At 41.5% G+C, this 7,408-nt stretch overlaps 1 protein-coding gene and 1 pseudogene across 4 annotated transcripts in view; one reads left to right on the top strand and one right to left on the bottom strand.

Moving 5' to 3' along the window:
- The window catches only part of Kiaa0319 (KIAA0319 ortholog), a 69,432-nt gene that overhangs the window by 61,608 nt on the left and 416 nt on the right, over window positions 1-7,408 (bottom strand). Inside the window, exon 1 of one of the 4 annotated variants that reach the window (XM_033761896.1) lies at window positions 7,223-7,394. The exons of 2 other annotated variants lie outside the window; for them this stretch is intronic. The gene's annotated coding sequence lies outside the window, so the exon portion shown is untranslated. Of the gene's footprint in view, window positions 1-1,859; window positions 1,879-7,222; window positions 7,395-7,408 lie in introns of those variants that run through there. One more of the 4 variants, XM_010622953.2, reaches the window with a different exon arrangement.
- Window positions 2,716-3,122, top strand: LOC109117988 (annotated as a pseudogene).

Here is a 7,408-nt window from a genome sequence, read left to right as displayed (position 1 = left end):
AAAAAAAAAAAAAAAGATCCTGCTGTGGTTTACATAAATGTCCCCCAATGCTCCTGTGTTAAGGGCTTGGTCCCCTGGCCTGTGGTACTAGGAGGTGGAGGACTTTGAAGCAATGGGGCTGCATGGGATCCAGGTCACTGTGGGGAATCCTCCATGGGGACAGTGACGATCCAACTCTTTCTGCATGTTCTCCACATCCCAGCCATGACAGGATGCTCTGCTTACCACAGGACCAAAGCAACGGGGCCAATGAGTCAGGAACAGAAATTCCAACAGTAGGCCTTCAAAGTAACCCTTTCCCTCCTTAAGCTTATCATCTCAGGGTCTGCATTACAACAATAAAAAGTGATGAACACAGAATACTGACACTGATAGTAGGAAGGTAAAACCATGCAGCTACTTTGCAAAACAATTCTACAGCACTCAGGAGCCTGAGGCAGGAGGATTGCCAGGAGTTTGAGGCCAGTCTGGGCTACACACTGAGTTCAAGGCCATCCAGGACTATATAGTGAGATGCTGTCTCAAACAAACAAACAAGAACAGGCTGTATTTATATTTGTCCCCTTTCTGCCTTACTGACTGAGGACACTAAGCTGCAAACTCTAGTTCAGAGCCAGTGGTCACCATCAAACCCAGGGCCCTGGGCATACTAGACAAGCCCTTTAAGCCAACCTGACACTCCCCAGCCCTTGGATTTTACACATTATATGGTTTCTGTTTTATAGTGAGTATTAGACTCTCACTGCCTTTTATTCCCAAATATTTCTCCATATTTTTGCTAGCAATTTTTCAAGTAAATTTTATTCAGTACTTGAATGCATCATGCTGAGTTTTATTCATTCTTGTCTCTCTGTTAACCTGTTAGCTTTTTTATTGTCTCTCCAGGTTAAACAAGGTTCACTCTCTATTCATATGTTCTATTACTCCTAGCACAGTTTTATAACTCTACTTAAAAGAGACTCTTAGGGCTGGGGATTTAGCTCAGTGGTACCACTGCCTGCAAGCACAAGCACCCAAGTTCAATCCCCGGTGCAAAAAAAAAGACTGAGCTGGCTGTCATGGTGTTATCCCAGCACTATGGAGGCTCAGGCAGGAGAATCCAAATTTAAGCCTAGTCTGGGCAACTTAGCAAAACCTTCCTCCAAATAGAAAGGGGTGGGGATTTGGCTCAGTGTGAAGGCCCTGGGTTCAATCCCCACTACTGAAAAAGAGAGGGAGGGGGCCAAGGGGGAGACTGTCATATTCTAAGTGACCCTGCATACTGGGATGCACCTGGGACTGGGACCATGTTCTACCTCTGTATTTGTCACCTGGTACAGAGATGTTGCTTCCTGGGACTTCACTAATCTTTCACCTGACTAGCTGTGCTCTCTACAGGGCTGTTTCTTTAATTAGTTGGATGGGTTCGTGGACAAGAAAACATCTGTGCTATCAGTCTCTCTACCACCCTGCCCAGTAAGCTGACCCTTAAAGCTGGCATTGTGGTGCTTAAGAGGATGAGAAGGTAGATCAAGAAGAAGTAAATAATAAAGGACCACACAGTTCATACCAAGAAATCTATACTTCATTTAGTAGGTAGTAGGGAGGTACTGCAGACATGTAAAAATGTTTTTATTATGGTAGAATTTACATAAAAGTCATTTTAACCATCTTTCAGCATTCAAGTTAGTGGCCCCCACTGTCACAATCTCCAGAAATTTTTATCATCTCAAACTGAAACTCTGTACCCATTAAGCAATAACACCCTATGCTTCCCTAAGCCCAGTTCTTGGTAACACCTGTATTAGCTTTTCCATTGCTGGGATACAACTGACACCCACACCCAAAACATAAAGGAAGAAAGATTTAACTTAGCTCACAGTTTCTGGGAATTCAGTTCATGGTAGGCTGGCTCCAATGCAGGAACATCATGGCAGAGGACCTGCTAGAGCAAAACCACTTAGTTCATGGTGAGGAGGAAGCAGATCGGAAAAGCAGCGCCAGAGAGGAAGGAGCAAAGGCCCAAATGGAGTACCCAAGGTCAGCCTCTAGACCCACCCAGAAGTGTGATCCACCAAAGCCCCTAGCTCCCAAGCCAGTCAAGTTTACACATCAAGCTTAACTATCACACCACTATTCTGATTTCTATCTCTATGGATTTGACTATTTTAAATATTTCTAGCTAAAGGAATCACACAACAGTGTCCTTTTGTGTCTGGCTTAATTCCATGTGCCACAATGTCTTCAAGGTTCATGTGTGCTGTAGCATGTATCAAATTCTCCCTTGTTAAAGCTGAATAATATTCTACTGTGTGTGTGACATTTCATCTGTCCATTTTCCAGTGGTGAACAGGACATTAAAAGTTTCTCAATGAGGCAGTGACATGGTGATCTATCTAGCCTGGGAAGAGACTGAGGAACAGCACTTGTGAACCAGAGGCAGAATCTGATTCAAGAAAATAAGAATGTGTTGTGCAGCCACAGGATGACTTAGTAAGGTAGGGGTACAGAACAGGTGGCCTCGGCTGGTCACTATAGCATCTGCCAAGGAGCAGAAGATTTGGAAAACTTGCAGTTAATACATGCAATTTCTGGGGCTGTTTTGATGCCACCTTTGGTCCCAAGAAGACTCGAGCATGCTTTCTTTGCTTCTGAGAACGAGCACAGTGTGATGGCTGGGCTCTGCATGCTATGGTTCTGGGCAGTCTTGAAGGGAGGAAGATGCTGAGGGATGAAATGGGAAATAAAGTGATCAGTCCAGAGAAAGCTGAAGAAGCAAGTCCAAAAGTAAGGTATTTTCACCTGGGGCAGAAGCTGGGAGGTTCCAATTTTTTAAGGAAGTGATTTAACAGAAGGAGCAAAAATATTGTGAATCTAGGGATTACATCGTGGCTAAGGCAAAAGTGAAGAACAAGCACCTTCCTACTGTGACCCGGATAAGACCGAGGCCACTGGTGACCACATTCCCACTCCACCGGACCTTCCTCAATGGAGACCATCCCTTGTTGCAAGCAAGCTGGCTGGCTAAAAGAGCTGAACTGCATGAATCTTCTAATTCCCTTTATTTCTCCTTAATCGCTTACTTATCCACTTTATTTCCTTTCATTCGCTACGTCACTTGAGACTGAAGGTTTTGCAGGTATCGGTAGTAAGTGGTGCCAGTTGAAGGGAATAGACACACAGAGGTTCCAATGCACTGCTGACAAGGACAAGAGGGACACGCTGAGCAGCTCACATCATCTACTTGAAAATAACTATATATCACCTGCACCCAGGGCAGGACTGGTTCCAACAAGTAACCAGCCAGTCCTACAAGTTTGTTTTGGCTTTCCTTCATTCATCTTAGTGACAGCTTTGTATATTACTCCTATTTAACATAACTTCTATTATATGATTTCTTTTGTATTTTCCTTTCAGATTTTGTAATAAAAAGAAGTTAAAGACCACAGGTTAAGGTCACAGAATCAAACAGGAAGAGATGCGAACTCTGAAGGATTTGTGAGAATTTGAATGGCCTTAAGCCTGTTTCTTCTTTAATACCATTTCACTTGGACAATATTTGTCCTTCTGGTGTAACTCCTGTGATTGCAATGCTTACAGTGTCCACTGAAGACTGGGTTCCAACTCAGTCCTGCAGCATGAGGGTACTCCTTGTAAGATGTGAATAAAGTATGCTTGTGCCTAGACTGTCGAATTCACTTTTGTGCCATTTCTGTAAGTACAATAGTTCTGCATACCTTTCACAAATGTCTGTGTAAATTTCTCATATTAGAACAAACATAATGTGCCAAGCTGAAGCACAAAAGCTCCTACACAAACCTCTGTCCTTATAGCTTTTGTGTAATGAGCAGTTTACAGAATACCACACAGAAGTCTCTGCTCAGTCTGCTGTAGAATCAAGCTTCTTCATTTGTTCCTCACATCTGCGACATTATTCAGTGGCCTTGTGCAGATACTGTATGTTCCTTAGGCATATCTGTATCCTACGCACAACACTTCCTTTTGACATTTATGAAGGTAGCAATTCATGCGATTTATATAAACTTTGAAAATGCAGACACTTTTTACTTCCATACAACCTCTGGGGACACAGAATAAAGGCCTTTCATACTGTGCCTTCTATCTCCTCTCCACTACATCCCCACTTCGGCTTTTTTTTCATTTTTCTCTGCTTCTTTGACTCACAGCATTGGGCTGTTTGGTGCATATGGAAGCACCGGTGTCTTCATCCTTACTCTCTAAACTTTCTGTGCTAATCTGTTTTATAACACAATAATGGTGTTTTTTTCTAATTTCTCAGGTGTTACTGGATCACTCAATCCTGTATTATTACTGATACTTGACAGATTTTGAAGGAGCAGCTGTAGCACAGCAAAGGAAAGGAAAGCTTGATGAAAGGAGGGAGACTGGTAGGCTGGTCGTGTATTAATCAACAAAGATGAACTCAGGGAGAAGGCCCTTCTCGGCACAGCAAAATACTGAGCATCTGGCCGGTAGAGTTTGAATACTCAGTAGATTTTGAACAAAGAGGCAGAAGATGCTGAATGAACAAAATATTTCATCCTCCTGATAAGTAAAAGTACAGTGAGAAAGATGGTAAGGCTATGGCTTTACTGACAGCATCTTAAGAGGTTATTTTTGACAATTTTTGAAGGAAAATACATTATACAGACAAGACAGTGCAGTAGCACATCCTGTACTTCATCTTAATGATCAAAGCAAAAACATGGTTAAGGTATGCTGATACAATCACAATGCTAAAATAACAAGATCATTTTCCTAGGAAGGTGGGGGCCATACTACCCTACCAGCTCAGGAGAAAACACTACAAACCAGTATGCATAAAATTCATGGGTGGCAACACTAGAGTTAATTTATCCTTGATATTTATTGTTTCGTTTTGTTTTTTGGTACCAGGGAAAAAACTTGGTCCCTTGCATTTGCAAATCAGGCGGCGGAACCACTAAGCTAAATCCTTGGCCCTGTTTTGCTTTATTTTTGAGACAGTCTCACTATCTAGTTCAGGCTTGTCTTGAACTCACTGTGTAGCCCAGACTAGCCTCATACTCACACTTATCCTCCTGCCTCAGCCTCCCTAGTGCTGGTATCACAGGCATGCACCACCACTCTTGGCCTCCTCAAAACTTATTTTCTGGCACTTTATGGTGCAAAAAGGCCCCAGATTTGAAAATTCAAATTTGACATCTGAGTTACCCGCTTATTTTAGCTACATTACCTAGATTAATGTTCACTAGAATTCCTTGTTTTTGGGTTTTTTGTTGTTGTTTTTTAACTTAAGGAAGAGGATGGATAGCAACTTAGAAATACCAAAACTTTCTGTCAGGCAAACTAATCCTGCAATATTACCTGAAAGGGAACAGATCTAAAACTCCAACATCAAATCTCTAACTACTTGGGTCTTTTTTTTTCTGAAACAGGGTCTTACAATGCAGTTCAGGTTCACCTTGAACTCACTATATAGCCCAGGTTGGGCTCAAACCTGCAGTGATCCTCCTGCCTCAGCTGAGTGCTAGAATTACATAGTTGTGTGCCACCATGCCCAGCTATACTTGTGTCTTTAAAAAGCCTTACTCTGAAACTCAAACACTTACCATTAAAATATTCTGTAAAATAATGTAAAAACGTGTTAGTTTTGGCTTAACCACAATACCTGTTGAGCATAAATAAACTGAGTTATCACTGCTGAATTAATATGAACAGTGTCTAAAAATACAGACTTAAAAGTCTGGGCTACGTAGTGAGTTAAGGCCAGCCAGAACTACATAGTGAGACTCTGTCACAAACAAACAAAGGATAAATAAATAAGTAAACAGGAAATAACCTACTGATTATTTCAGGCCTACTAATGCAAAGCTCCTTCCTTCGAATGTTAAATTATCTAGATATTAAATTGAAATACCTTTATGATAATGACTATTGTATTTATTATTACAATGATATTACAAGGGAAAATTTGTGCATTTTCTGATAACTTTATAAATTACACTCTATTTTTAGTGTCAAATTATTTTCAAGATATGGACAGTATTTCCTGAAAAGAAAATCCATCTCAAAAATAATATCTAATTTGGGCCAGGGATTTAGTTCAGTGATGCTGCCACCCACCTTGCAAGCACAAGGTCCCAAGTTCAATTCCCGGTATCAAATATAATAATAATAATAATTAATAATAAAAATAATAACTAATTTATGCCAGGTGTGGCAATGCATACCTGTAATCCCAACCCTTGCGAGGCTGAGGCAAGAGGATTGCCACAAGTTCAAGCCCAGTCTGGCTACATAGTGAGTTCATCTACATATTGAGAACCTGTCTCAAAAACAAAAGTGTATCTGAGTTTTACTGAAATGTTGCTGTATAACCACATGCTAGGCAAAAAGCGCTCATATATACAGAATTTTAAATTATTTTATTTTACTTATTTTGAGATGGAGGTCTTGCTCTGTTGCCAGGCTGCCAAGCAATCCTCTCACCTCATCCACGTGAGTAGCTGGGACCACTGGTATACACCATTGCATCCTATCTTATTTGATTCTTACAGGAATTCGGCATAATTTCAATAGTCTCCAGGACTGTGTGCATCTTGCAATTAACAAACTAAAGCATTTCACCATGTATTTCAGGAAGAAATAGCACTTATATTCTAAAATTTCTGTATTATGGGGGCATATTTCTTTTTTATTATCAAAAACATCAATCTTTCTATTCAAACACTGGAAAAAAATACTAACATTTGCCCACAAATAAAAATGTTTAGACAAACCTGCAACAAAAATGTACATGAATATGATTACATTCTTTCCTCTCTCCATGTAATTCAGAAAACAAATGATATTAAAAACGATGATTCTCATAATTTCAGGTTTATGCTCCTGATGAATATGTGATATTCCCTGGAAGGAATTCAAAGGGTAGGCAATGAAGCCTTTCGAAGGTTTCAAACTTTAAATTATGGTAAGGAACAGAGAGAGGTAAGATGTCTTCAGCAAATGATAACAATGATCAAATAAACAATAGCAAAGGAAGTTTAAAGATTCTTCAGGTCTAAGAAATGCAATCCGTGAGGCTGGGGAAAGACACCAATTTCCCGACTCCACCCTGCTCGGAAACAATCATTCAATGCAGCCGTCCAGGAAAATGCCTTTTCCTAGATATCCAGAGGAAAACCGAGAAGCCCACCTCCCGAACTCAGGGGTTCTTGCTTCTGTTTAACCCTGGCCTAACCTTTCTGCCTGCTGCCCTTCCTTCCAAACACCTGGCCTGCCAGGCTGGGAAGCAGGATACTGCACCGGGGCCACTGCGCCGCTGCTAGGAGCATCGCCCGCCGTCCCACCTGCTCCTGTGCGCAGTCCTCGCCCGGCCTGACACGCGCACACGCACTCACGCTGCCGCGCGCATCCGTTGCCAGGG

This window comes from Fukomys damarensis, unplaced genomic scaffold, assembly GCF_012274545.1.
Source record: "Fukomys damarensis isolate Sample0158 unplaced genomic scaffold, DMR_v1.0_HiC HiC_scaffold_10, whole genome shotgun sequence".
In the NCBI taxonomy this organism is placed as follows: Eukaryota; Metazoa; Chordata; class Mammalia; order Rodentia; family Bathyergidae; genus Fukomys; species Fukomys damarensis.
Note: the sequence above shows the minus strand (reverse complement) of the source record. Positions and strands in the feature narration are given on the sequence as shown.